Consider the following 14419-nt stretch of genomic DNA (forward strand, 5'->3'; position numbering starts at 1 on the left):
AGAAAACGGAGAGCTAGAGCGAGAAAAAGCATATTTAAGAAAGAATGAATGAGCACAGGCTGGAACTAAGCTCTGGGAAGGAAAATGAGTAGAAGAGATAAAGCAGGAAAAATATGGACTGACTAACTGTCTTTTTAAAATGGAAAAACTGAAGGGAGGTGCGAGGGAGAAGAGGGTCAATAGTAATCGCTGTCTTTCACAGATTTGTATCATTTTGCAAGATTTTATCTGGTGAAAACCACAGCTGATTAGTAAACACGCATTGTGTTGGCTTTGAGGGAGCGTGTTGAAAGAATGCTTGTAGGAAGGCTAGCTCTGGTGAGGAGCTGAAGCTAAGGGCAAGAGCAAAAGGCGCCAGGCTACCGACAAGTGCACTGACAAAAAAAAAAATGAAGGCAAAGGAAGTGTGAAGGTTCCCAAATCTCTCCTCCCAGCATTTCAGCTGACATCACCCAGCCCGTAGGTATCTGCATCTGTCTTATCACCAATGTCTGTATTTTCAATAAAATATTCGAATACACCTGGGAAAAACCCTGGAGAGATAACACCAAATTCGTATGTGTTATTAGAGTTAATTAATTCATTTTTTAAAAGCACAAGATTCTGGCACACAGAAGGCACCCAAACATGTTTCATAAATGAACGTTTATTCTTTGTTTTAGAGACTATATTTAGGATAGGAAATAATTCTAAACTGCATCCTAAACCTATATCCTCTGTTAGCACTTAAGTTGGGAGGACCTGGGCCAAAAGGTCTGATTTTCCCCTTTAAAACTTGCGTTTCTAGCCCCTCCGTCCGGTCCCTAGACTAGGTCAGTGGGCACAGCAGGGGGGTGTCGACGTCCTAATAACCAATCGCTGCGGGGCCAAGGGGCGGAGCCACAGCACTCCGCCTCCTCCTCCCAATCTCCCTCCCCGACCTCACAGTCCGGCCTTCTTCGCACCTGCGTGTCCTCCGGCGCACTGGCTGGTGCAACCTCTCCCTCCTGCGCTAGCGGGAAAGGGGTTTGGCCTCACCTCTCGCGAGATCGCCTGGTGCCGCTGCCGCCGCTGCTCCGGGTCGCTGACTGGCAGCGTCTGCGCAGCCGCCATGTTCGGTTGCTATGCAGTGGCCTGGGAGACGGAGTGTGCTTGAGGGAGGAGGAGGAGACTTAGGAGGAGGAGGAAGAGGGGGAGAAGGCGAAGGAGGCGGGGGACCGAGCGCCTCTCGCATTCGCACACACCAGCGCAGCCCGAGAGTACCCGCTCGCTCACGCCGCGCTGCGCGCTTTTCCGCTCCTCACGCCCCCCCGCCCATTGTTCTCCCAGGACTCCTGGGTCCCCAGGGTGGAACTCAAGCCTGAGCCGGGAAGGGGAGAAACTTGGCTTTGACCGAGGGTCGGAGGTTGGGGCCCGGGCCCCTCCCGGGGCTCCCCTCCCCCAAGGCACTTTTGGGGGGTGTGGATTAGGTCATCCCTGCTGGGAGGTGGGAGCGCGCCCTCCGGTCTCCCGGCGGTGCCAGCCAGCGCACGGCAGCCCCGCAGTATGAGGTGGTGCTGGCCGCTCCCAGCCCTGGCGCTGCCGTTGCGGCGGCGGGTGCTGGGGGGGCACTGAGGGAGACCCCGGCGCGGCGCGCGGACGCGCTTCTCCCCGCCGCCCGGGCCGCGAGGTTTTTCTTCTCCAGCCGAGAGGACGCGGCTGAGACACGAAGGTAAGAAGCTCTCGGGTCTCCGCCGGCCTCGGCCCCGCGCGTCCTCCGCGAGGCTGTTACCTGGGGCGAGTGTGGCTCTTGGGAAACGAGCCAGGTAGGGCCATCCCAAGGTACAAGGTTGATTTAAAAGGAAGGGAGAAAAGGATGCTCCCCCCTGTCCCCTTTTTCCGGGACCTCTGCTCTGGAGCTCCTGGGGATAAGAGTTGTAATATGTTATAGGTGAGCGAAACAAGGGACGGGATAGATGTGGAGATGGAATGTTCCACGGGACCTAAACTCCTAAGTAAGGTTTTAGAATCTTGAGTTTTCCAGTGCTGATAGGATTCCTTTTTTTTTTTTTTGATTGGCTCATATGAGCGCTGCTTGCATGCTGCATAGACGAACTCCCTACGGTTGAAGTTTTTAAGTTTCATGATTCTACCGGTATATATTTGTATTTAAGAATCTTTAGTTGGGGCAAAAAAAGTTGAAATATAGCTAAAGAGACGTACCGATGCATTTCCCAGCGGTTCCTTAAAATGGAACAGTTTACAATTGAACAGATCTATGTTTGCATGTTTCTGAGAAACTTAGAATGGGAAGACTTTTGGGGATTGCATTATTTAGGGACATCACTATTGTACCAGGACGATCTGTAGGATTTTCAAGCCCTTCCTTTTTCTAGGAGAACCTGTACATATACACTATGCCAACTGCTTTTCGAATCAAGAAATTTGAACACTAATAGATTTATGTGACCAGATTTTAGACCCAGTTAAAACAATACCGTTTAAAACATGTTTGGGGGGGGGGGGCGGGCAGAAAACCAATGTATTCTCCTTGTAAAAGACGATTTAAATAGAAAAGAAGACTGGCTTTTTAAAAAAATTCCTGATTTTGGATCCTTAAGGAGCCTGAGAAAAAATTAATTCTTTTTTTTTTTTTAAGCGGGGAGGAGACAACCTTAAAATAAATGATTATTCAGAGCCCAAAGTGTGCTTAATGGAAGAGAGATAGGTATATTAGTTACATATGAATTTGATGAATATAAATTCAACCTGTAAATTAAAAAAAAGACTGTAAGCAAATGTTTGTGTATTTGTACAGATGTCTTTACTAACTCATAATAAAAGAGTGCAATCATTTTGTGGACCCCACCATATTTGGTCAGAATAAATTCGTGCTCCAATTACCACAAAAACTCTTTCTTTTTTTTTAATGGCAACATACCTTTGTTACCGTTTTTGCACTGAAACACGTGCATGGTCCCATAATATGATCTTGGTGGTTTATAAGAAGAGAAACGTGTGGGGTTTTTTTGTACATGGGAATATTTGTTATTTAGCTCATCTATTTTAAACATTTGGCAAAAGATTTTGGAAACACAAGGAGCCACAATTTTGTAGTTTTTAGTATTAATTGAGCAGTTTAAAGTTTATTAAGATAGAAAAATCACAGGTTCCTCAAAAGCAGTAATGAATGAGGATATGCCTTTATTGCCTATTTTCTAACCTGCTTAGCTTGTGGGTATTGAATTGTTTCAGACTTTTTTTTTCTTGTGTTCTAATTGAATATCTTCAAATGTTCCTAGTAACTTTGTTACTTTAAATTTGTGACACCCAATTTCTAATTTAGGCTAGGCATAAAACCAGCATTGATTGAACACACTTGCTAAAAATACTTTCTGGGTCAGATGTATTCAGAATGCAGCCTCAGGAAAATTCATTTGAACTATTCTACTGTGACCAATGTACACTTCATTATTATTGAAGGACTTTAAAAAAACGATACACTTTCACACAATTAGGTTGTATAAGTTCAGGCATAGAAGCCTTTTTTTTTTTTCTTAATATATAAAATACTTTATGTGGGATAGTAATAAAAACCTAAATAATTTTCTTAAATACATGTGAACTCCCATGGATTATTAAACTCTGTGATTTGTATATTAAACATCTTTTAGTTTTGTCTACTAAACATAATTTGAGTTGTAAAGGACAGTACAATGTGCAGTGTTATCTACTTCCTATTTATGACTTATTCTAAATTCTGTAAGGGGGATCAGTGGTTTTTAAGTAATCTTTAAGGAGCAAAATAAGAGACTACCAGATAATTTCAAGGAGATGCTGTTATTGACTGTTGTTGAGAGGACTTTTGTTATATTCCCCTCTGAAAGTTAATATGGTCAGTTTTAAGTAACAAGAAAGCTTTAAAAAATATGTAGAAATTTTGTTTAGTGGAAGTTTAAAGACGTATGTTTAAAAGTTGTGCTTTAATTCTTTGTTATTAGGAATGTAAAATTGGTAATCTCATTAGAAACGGCAAGTTATGTGACTTTATGTAGCTAAATATGAATTGTTCATTCTAAATAAAATATAGAACTGGCAGAAATTCACTGGTTATAAACTGAGTTGAATTTTGTTGTTTTTCTGGGTTAATAACATGCATGTTGTGAAGTTTTTTATATGCTGTAGTCTAGTTTTGTTAAATTTGTCAGTTCACTAGATTAAGCTGTGAAGCCTTGACTACTGGTTTAGCATTCTGGAGATCCTTTTTTCCCCCTGGAAAGTAGTACTGTAGGGGGAAAGTGTTATTTCTTCATTTAATATCCAGTTATTAGTACAGATGGTGAGAAGTAGAAATGTTGTGGAATTGATTTTATTGGTGTAGAATTACATTATTTATGAACAGTATAATATATTTTACTTTGATCAGTCAGTATAGTCATATTTAAAATAGGATGAAAAACAGAGGGGCAATTTATTCCATTCTCTTCCACTTTATTAGAGGCATTTCCCTCTACATTCATTCTTCATTTCATTATTCCTAAATAGAAACACTGGAAGAGAGGTGCCAGTATTTGAAGAAATTGGCAGGAACAGAAAAAAAATTAGGTACTGTGGATTATCTTGAGGGGAAGGAAGATACTAATTTGGGTGAGTTATATTGTGTTTGTATCTTTTAACAAGGAGGTTATATTGAAGAGTAGAGGAAAAAAAGGACCCAGAAGGGAAGTGTTTATTGTCTTTTATGTGCCAGACAGTGTAAAGGGGCTTTTCGTGTTATCCCACATAATCTTCAAGTATACTTTGTGAGGTACTAATAATCTCCCGCTTTTCCCTTCTCCTCCCCAAATGAGGGCAAGGAGAAATTAATTTGTCTAGGATCACACTGCTAGTAAGTAGAATTCAAATTAGGTCTGTCTGACTCTGAAGCTTATTCTTTAGATCTTGGTGTCCAGGTAAACTTTCTGCAGTAATGGAAGTGTACAGTAAGTCTAAGTCCTCACTTAAAGTCATAGATTGCTTCTGTGACTTTAAGGAAAATGACGTATAATGAAACCAATTTTACCATAGGCGAACTGATAGAAAAAAGGGTTAAGTTCTTAAGGCATCTCATCAACAAAACAGCATTAAACTAAATGACGTTATTCTTTTTCCTGCACTGTCAGATGTGGTAGCCGTGTGCAGCATGGAGCGCTCAAAAATGTGACAATCGTGTCCGAGGAACTGAATTTAAAATTGTATTTCCGAGGAACTGAATTTAAAATTGTATTTAATTTAATTTTGGCCCTGGCAAGGCAGCTCAGTTGATTAGAGTGATGTCTGATACACCAAGGTTGCGATCCGGATCAGGGCACATACAAGAGTCACCCAGTGAATGCATAAATAAGTGAAACAACAAATCAGTGTCTCTCTCTCTCTCCCAACCTTAGTCTCTCTCTAAAAAATCAGTTATAAATTTAAAAAAATTGTATTTAATTTTAATCATTTTAAATTTAAATAACCAGATGTTGCTAGTAGCTACAATATTGGACAGCACAGCTTTATATCTTACTGCCTAGAAAATCTGAGTTTTAATATTGAATATTCTACTAGCTGTATATGACATTAGGCAAGTTATTTAGTTGTTGAGCATCAAATTAATTCATTTTGAAAATGAAGAGGTGGTCACTAAAAGGTTATCTCCAGCATCCTTCTTGCTCTAAACTTATATGATTCTTATTAAAATGTACAGTGGCATTTAATATTCACAAGCATTATATCTGAAAGGCCTTCCTCCCCAATATACTCACCCATTATATGAAGACTAGAGGCCCGATGCATGAAATTTGTGCAAGAGTAGGCCTTCCTTCCCCCAACTACTGGCACCAGCTGCCCTCTGGCACCCCGGACCTAGGCTTCCTTCTGGCCGCTGGCAGGCACCTGGGACCCTCGAAGCTAAATTTTGTTAAATTTGTCAGTTCACTAGATTAAACTGTGAACAGCAGCCCTGGCTTCATCCCAAAGGTAGGCCAGAAGGACATCCGGTCTAATTACCCTTTTATTATTATAGGTTTTTATTGTTTAGTCAGTTTCTCTTTTTGATCAGAGTATGTATAAAGCACACATAAAAGATAATGGATTATTCCTCTCCACCTCCAGTTGTTTGGTGAAACACTGTGTAACCAAAGGCAGTACCTTGGAACAAAGTTTGGATCTTTAAAGACCATATTTCAGCATGCCACCTTCCCATTTAAGAATATAGTTCTCTGTTGCTTATCAAGTTAATCCCAAACTTATCTGCTTGGCCTTGAAGACTTTCCACCAACTTCCTCTCACCCTGTTTATCATTATTGCTTAAAAAGAAAACTTATTTTTTCCTTTGCCCTTGATTTCTCGGTTTAAACATTCCTATCTCCAATCCATATGTCTTCTCTTCAAGTATTACTCAAAATTCACCTTTTTTTTTCCTGGAAGAATGCTGCTTAATCCAGTCATAAAGACTAGATTTTGAATCCTGGTAATAAGCACCTTGGGGTTAATATGTGATTATTTAGATATTTCAATTGAGTACATCCTTCTTAAGTTTTTATTTTACCTACTCTGTCTTTAATGAAAATGTAAAAAAATTAAAAATGGGGATTGTTTCTTTTGTATTGCTTCATGAGTTTAGTCTATTGTTTATCAATTCTGCTTTAAAAAGTTGCTAATTTTAAAAAAAGGATAATTACTATAACAACATTCATCCTTAATCACCACTCTAATAGACGTTTTTGTTTCCTTCCAGGCAGTTGTCCATATTTTTTAAAATAAAGTTGTGTGGTAGAGATATAATTTGAGTTTAATATACTGTAAATATTGTATAGCAGGGGCAATGTAATGTAAGGAAAAGCTGACACACTTTGGAGTTAGATAGATCTGGGTTGGAATGTGGTCTCAAAAACCTTGGGCAAATTATGTAACTCTGAGCAGGACTTCCTTAACTATGAAATTAGGATAATAGTTGGCCTTGAATTGTGAGGATTAGGGTACTATGTATAAAACATCTGGCACTATTTTGTAAATAAAAGAGATGATCAATAAATGGTAGCTGATATCATTTTTCTGTTCCCATTGTCATAACTTAAACAGTTGCTTAGACATTTCACATGATTTATTGATCAGGTGATTGATTTAGTCATTTACCTTTTGTTAAACATTTTGGTTATTTCTAAAGCTTCCAATGTTATAATCTGCATTGAATATATTTGTGCTTGTTTGTTTCCTCAATCTAAAACCCTAGGATTGGGAAAGGGGTCCAGTGGTAAGAATATTTCTATGCCAAATTTTTCTTTTAAAAAACAATGGGTGTTCTTGCTTTGGAAAAATGCTAATGGTAATTTGGTTGTAAAATTGTACCTCATTGTTTTAATTAATGTATTTTGAAAAATTGGTTGCCCTTGCCTGTGTGGCTCAGTTGGTTAGAGCATCGTCCCGTCCCGTCACAGAAAAGTCACGAGTTTGATTTCTGGTCAGGGCACATATCCAAGTTCCAGGTTTGATTCCCCAGTCCAGGTGCATGAGAGAGGCAACCAATGGATGTTTCACTCTCAAATTGATGTTTTTTCCTCTCTCCCTTTTCCTTCCTCTCTCTCTAAAATCAATAAAAAAGCATGTCCTTGGGTGAGGATTAAAAAAAAAAGAAAGAAATATATTTGGCTTATTGGTGAATTATGTAGTGAACATTTATATATAACTAGAGGCCTGGTGCACGAAATTCATGCACGATTGGGGGGGGGGGATGTGTCCCTCAGCGCAGCCTGCACCCTCTCCAATCTGGGACCCGATCCTACCTGGATCGGGCCTAAACAGGCAGTCGGACATCCCTCTCACAATCCAGGACTGCTGGCTCCCAACTGCTCGCCTGCCTGCCTTCCTGATTGCCCCTAACCACTTATGCCTGCCAGCCTGATTACCCCCTAACCACTCCCCTGCCAGCCTGTTTGCCCCTAACTGCCCTCCCCTGCAGGCCTGGTCACCCCTAACTGCCCTCCCCTGCAGGCCTGGTCACCCCTAACTGCCCTCCCCTGCAGGCCTGGTTCCCCCCAACTGCTCTCCCCTGCAGGCCTGGGTCCCCCCCCAACTGCCCTCCCCTGCTGGCCTGATAGCCCCCAACTGCCCTCCCTTGCAGACCTGGTCCCTCCCAACTGCCCTCCCCTGCTGGCCATCTTGTGGTGGCCATCTTGTGTCCAATTGGGGGCAGCCATATTGTGTGTTGGAGTGATGGTCAATTTGCATATTATACTTTTATTAGATAGGATAGAGGCCTGGTGCACAGGTGGGGGCCAGCTGGTTTGCCCTGAAGGGTGTCCCGGATCAGGATGGGGGTTCCCTTGGGATGTGGGGCGGCCTTGGTGAGGGGCCTGTGGTGGTTTGTAGGCTGGCCACACCCCCCGGCGACCCAAGTGGAGGCCCTGGTGTCTGGGATTTATTTATCTTCTATAATTGAAACTTTGTAGCCTTGAGCGGAGCCACGCCTCCTGCTCGCTCCGTGGCCGCAGCCATTTTTGTTGGGATTTATTTATCTTCTATAATTGAAACTTTGTAGTCTTGAGCGGAGGCCAAGGCAGGCCAGGGCTGCAGAAGCTTGGCTTCCTCCATCGCCAGGGGCAACTCAAGCCTCCTGCTCTCTCCAGCTCCCTGGCTGCCACCATTTTTGTTGGGATTTATTTATCTTCTATAATTGAAACTTTGTAGCCTTGAGTGGAGGCCTAGGCTGGCAAGGGCAGGCGGAAAGCTTGGCTTCCTCCATTGCCGGGGAAACCCAAGCCTCCTGCTCTCTCCATGGCCACAGCCATCTTGGTTGTGTTAATTTGCATACTCACTCCTGATTGGCTGGTGGGTGTGGCTTGTGGGTGTACCGGAGGTTTGGTCAATTGCATATTACTCTTTTATTAGATAGGACTAGAGGCCTGGTGCATGAAATTCATGCACTCAGCCTGGCTTGTGAGAGGGGCAGGCCAGGCCAAGGGACCCCCACTGGTGCATGATCAGGGCTGGCGGAGGGAAGCGGGAGGTTGGCCAACCAGGGAGGGACCGCTGGAGGGCTCCAGGGCGTGTCCAGCCCATTTCATTCAGTTCCAGTGGGCCAGACCCCAGCAGCAAGTTAACCTACCAGTGGGAGTGTCTGCCCCTGGGTGGTCAGTGCATGTCATAGTGAGTGGTTGAACAGCCTTAGCATAGCATTAGCATATTATGCTTTGATTGGTTGAATGGCCGACCGGACACTTAGCATGTTAGGCTTTTATTATATAGGATGTTAATTAAACATTTGAATGTCTATTATAGGGATCAGTGATAAACATGATTTTTGCCCTTGAGCTCAAATTCTAGGGTGGTAACACATGTCAACAAACAATTACAATTCAGAGTGATAAGTGTAATAAGATCTGGGGGAAGCAGCAGTAGCATTTGAGCAGTGTCTTGGAGGATGAGTTGGAATTGATCTGGATAGAACAGCATGTACAAAAAGTTAGAAGTATAAAAGGATGCATAGTGTGTTTGGAGAAGTGCAAGTTGTCTTGTACATGTCTGTAGCTGTCTATGGGATGGGTATTGGTATCTGATTTTGTGTGTGAATCTGTGTGCCTGTATGTGTGTGTTAACTATGGTAGGAGAGGAAAGGTTGTGAGGGTCCTTGTTTGGGTGATGAGTGGGATCAGATTAAGAACTTTAGAACAGAGCTTTCCAACTAGTTGGTAGGCCATGAATGGTTTACCATTAGTGCTAAGAGCAAGATGCCTGTCAGTCTAAGGGACTGAGCATATTGGAGCCCCCCAGGATGGTTTCTTTTGACCTTGAATCGTCTCCTTGGCTTGTCCCAGTGTGCTAAAGTTTTTTTTATTTGATGCCAGGTTGGGCAAAGGATTGGTAAAAGCATTGTTTTAGAGGCTCTACATATTGGAAAGTTTATGATACCTACTCATCCTGGCATTCCCACTATGTAATAAAAAATAAAACCAGTACTAAATTCTAAAACAAGCATAAAAGATGTCAAGTCCCTCCATCCCCACCCCCCTAGTAATTACTACTTCATTGGTGTGTGTGTGTGTGTGTGTGTGTGTGTGTGTGTGTGAGAGAGAGAGAGAGAGAGAGAGAGAGAGAGAGAGAAATATCCTTTTAGTGCTTCTGCATTGCTAGTGCCTTCACACGTTTAGTTTTCCTCTTAGAAAATCAGCATTTACATCGGTGAGCAATTATAGGTATTTAAATAAAAGAACGATAAAATTAGATGCAAGTTTTGAAAAGTAACTCGATTTTTTTAGATAATGATGCAAGGATGTAAGGATGGTGCAATGATAAGGTTAAAACTGGAGCAGAGAGACCAGTGAGGATGCTCTTGCTCTGGTCCAGGTGAGAGACGGTAAGAACTGGAAATGGAGAGATGTGGAAATAAAAATTGGATGTGAAAAACTGAAAACGTATTAGGTAGTTTTTCTAGAACTCAGAGTCCATTTGGATATAGGGGAAAGAGGAAAAGAGTTGATGATGATTTTAAGATTTTTTATTCGTGTGGCTGGGAAGGAAAGGCCAAATAATTTTTATTTAGTACCTGTAGTAAGCCAGGCATTTTGCAACAAGGTCATCATAAGTTCTTACTGACTTTTAAAAATTTATTTATAAATCTCTTCTCCAGCAGTGATAATTGGCTCCCATTATCCTCAGTATATTTACTTACTTGCTCAAACTCGTATATTTTCTAATCTCCCAACCCTAGGCTAGTTGTCCCTTATCTGCCACCTCTGAGGCCTATGGCATGGATCCTCAAGGATGCGTTCAAGTTCCTGCTAGGAAGGGAATGGAACTTCTCAGTTAATCTTTTTATTTCCCTCATTTAATCTAAACAAAAATTTGTTACAAACATGTTGTCTCCAGTTTTAAAGGACAACAAAGCTGAAGTTCAGAAAAATGTGTGGCTTTGGGCATGTTATCATGTAAATAGTAGAGCAAATATTTTGAATTCAGATATACATGATGCTGAAGCATCTTTGCTGGGTTGTTTGTTTTGTTTTGTTTTCCTCCTGTACTGCATAGCCTGACTACCTGAAAATAGTTTGGAATTCAAAATGGCAGGGTTTAGGATGGCATATAGGTGGTAGCTGAAGCACCTATTACTGCTTATGAAGTTTGTCAATTTAGGAAGAGTCACTGACAGCCCCTACCACTATTATTTAAAGGTTATGGGTTATCAGGAAGTGAAGAAGCCAGTAAAGGAGATAGAATGGAAGTGAGAGAGAAGAGTCTAGTTGTATGGTAGAAGGTGGTAGAAGGAAGGAGTTACACAGGAAGGTGTCAGATGCTGAAAGAGATAACAAAAGTGCTTTGAATGTGACTATTGGACAGTTATTGATGACCTAAGCTAATTGGGTTTCAGGTGTGTTCAGGCAGGCTACCTGTATTAGAATCAAATGAGATACTGATTAAAATGATCAATTCCCCAGGTTTCATCACACACCTTTTAGATTCTTAAAAGGGTGGGTGAGGAGTGAGGAAGAGTTGAATACGAGATCTGCTTAAATGCTGCTACGGTTTTAGGTATACTAAAATTTGACATTCATTGTCTTATTAGAGGAGTTATAAGAGGGGTGTGATAAAAAACTAAATTGAGGAAACTAAACATACAATGAATAGAGATGAGAAAACTCTTAAGAAATTTGGTCATAAGAGAAGAAGAAAGATCTTTTGGGTCATGAAGAATAGGGGAACAGAACCAAGAAAAAAAAATTTTTGGAATTAAGAAAAAGCAGCTATAGTGGTTATTTGAAAGATGGGTAAGTAAAACTAGGTAGCAATACATGCTATCAAGTAAATGAACAGACTTTGCTAAGTATCTGGGCTGGTTCCCTGATCCATTTCAAATGATTGCCATCTTATATTGAGTCTTTGGAGTGATCCAGGGGTAATTGTTAATCTTATTTATTAATAGTTAAATTTATATCTTGCCTTTTTTGTTAATTGTTAATTAGAAGAGCTTTCCTCATTTTTATAAAAACTTGAATTTTTTCTTTATTATTGAATTTATTGGGATGACATTGGTTAATAAAATTACATAGGTGTCTGTTGTACAATTCTATAATACATCATCTGTGTATTATATTGTGTGTTCATCACCCCAAGTCAAATCTCCTTGAATTTTAAGTATGGTTTTGTACGTATATAAGTCACCAGCAATACAACTTAAAAATATATGCAGAATTGGAGGTGACTTCAGTTGGAAAGCTTTTAGGCAATCCAGAGTCAATTTAATATATTCTTTGAATACTAGCTAGGTGCCAGGCACCATGCTTGGCAGTGAGGTTACAGAACAAATGGGACATGATCTTTATCTTCAAGATAATAATTCTTTCTTTGGAGGAACTTAAAAATTATTACATTGCTAAAATATGTACAGATAAGTCTTACATAATTAGTAAGTGTAGTGGAACATATTATCAAAACACTCAGGTTTCTCAAGCATTTTAAATTTTATTTCCTTTTTTAATTGGTAATATGGTTACTTGGTTCAAATTTCAAAAAAATATACAAAGGTATATATTGAGAAGTCTCAGTACTACTATGTCTATCCCTCTCTTCTCTATAGGTAACCAATTTTATTTTTTGTATATTTTACTAGTATTTATGTAAATAGAAACAAAATACAAATATAGATTGTTATTTTCCCCCTCTACCTTTTATGTAAAAGGCAGCATACCATGTTAATGTTTTATATAATAATTTTTTTTAAATTTAAAATATACCTTGGAGATTTTTTTACTTCAATATACAGAGAGCTCTCACTTTTTGCTTTTTTATTTTTAATGTAGTGACATTAGGCTAATTCTAATGATTTAAACTTTTACTCTACTTCAGTTTTTAAGGTCCTTTTACTTGTGTGACTCATTTACTTTGACTTCTTTATGAACTAGTGTTTTCATAAGGTATTTTGCATTAATGACCTACCTGCCTTTGTTCACCTAACCTCCTTTAATGCCTAGTTCGATAAGCCTTTCAGGCTTCGTGGTCAAGCAAAATACTTCCCTATTTCAGTAGCTTCAATGAAAAATGGAAGAAAAGAGAAAGGGATGAAACTGCTATTTGTTGAACTATACTGGTGGTTTTGTTTTTTTTTTAAATATACTTTATTGATATTTTACAGAGAGGAAGAGAGAGGGATAGAGAGCTAGAAACATCGATGAGAGAGAAACATCGATCAGCTGCCTCCTGCACACCTCCCACTGGGGATGTGCCCGCAACCAAGGTACATGCCCTTGACCGGAATCGAACCTGGGACCCTTCAGTCCGCAGGCTGACGCTCTATCCACTGAGCCAAACTGGTTTCGGCTCTACTGGTGTTTTAAAGTATTGATACCTCATTTAATTCTTCCAGCAACCCTGTGGAGTGGGTAGTCTTATTCCCTTTTTATAGATGAAGAAATTGAGGCTCAAAATGCTGAGTTGTCCAGACTTTTATAGCTAGAAATGGCAGATTTAAGGTTTTGAAAAGTTAATTTGAGTCCAGAATCAGTATCTTTTCTGCTGCTGTCCTGTTTTCTGTGTCCTATTTTTGAATTCCTGAACTCCAGGATAGCTGAGCTCTCTGTTATCAGGAACCGTAAAATTAAACATGTTCCGCTCTTGTGTTTTTCCTGATTGTTGGGATACCACCTGCTTATCTGACTTCTACAGTAAGGCCTGGAACACTGCTTATTGTCTGCTACTGTAAGCTGAAGGTACCATTTTCTACTTGTTTGTCTAGATTATCTCTCATCAACACTATTGAGTTTATCTTTCTCCACTTATTTTCTCTGTTGTAGCCCTATCACCACTTGAGCTTCAGTGTGGCAATATGAAGCTTAGGCAGAACTTCCAAAATTTTGGGGGATGATTTTAAACAAAGCTCTTCATGTCTCATCTGGACTTTTACAATAGTCTCTGAAAGTACATTCTGCTAGTGGTCTTCCCTTTTTAGTCTTCCTTTACATTGTAGCCAGAGTGATCTGACTTGCACATCTGATCACATTGCACTCCTGCTCAGAATTTTTTTTGGCCTCTCCATCTGCATCTATATATATAAAAACCTAAGCACCCGAACAACTGGTCGACGGGTCGCTATGATGCACACTGACCACCAGGAGGTAGATGCTCAACACAGGAACTGCCCCCTGGTGGTCAGTGCGCTCCCACAGCCAACCTCCCGGGGCCGGCCAACTTTCTGTGGTCCCTCCCCCTGGCTGGCTGCCCCAATTGCCGGCAGGCTGCGGGACCCCACCCGTACATGAATTTGTGCACAGGGCCTCTAGTGTTAAGATAAAATTTAAACGCACATTCAGCCCCTATCTACCTCTCCAGGCCTCACTCCTGGTATTCCCTGGTACACACAGTGCCTTGCACATAATATCTGCTAATATTGACTATACTTTTAGTGAATAAAATAAATGAATTTTCTAAGAAGGTTAAAATTATTTGGGAG

The 14419-nt window shown here is 40.7% G+C and overlaps 1 protein-coding gene across 3 annotated transcripts in view; it reads left to right on the forward strand.

The window, feature by feature from the left end:
- The first annotated feature begins 934 nt into the window (after positions 1-934).
- Positions 935-14419, forward strand: part of PTPN4 (protein tyrosine phosphatase non-receptor type 4) — a 238741-nt gene continuing 225256 nt past the window's right edge. Inside the window, exon 1 of one of the 3 annotated variants that reach the window (XM_080669872.1) lies at positions 935-1690. The gene's annotated coding sequence lies outside the window, so the exon portion shown is untranslated. The remainder of the gene's footprint in view (positions 1691-14419) is intronic. The other 2 variants (XM_080669870.1, XM_080669871.1) reach the window with 2 other exon arrangements.

The sequence above is a fragment of the Plecotus auritus genome, assembly GCF_963455305.1.
Source record: "Plecotus auritus genome assembly, chromosome: 5".
NCBI lineage: Eukaryota > Metazoa > Chordata > Mammalia > Chiroptera > Vespertilionidae > Plecotus > Plecotus auritus.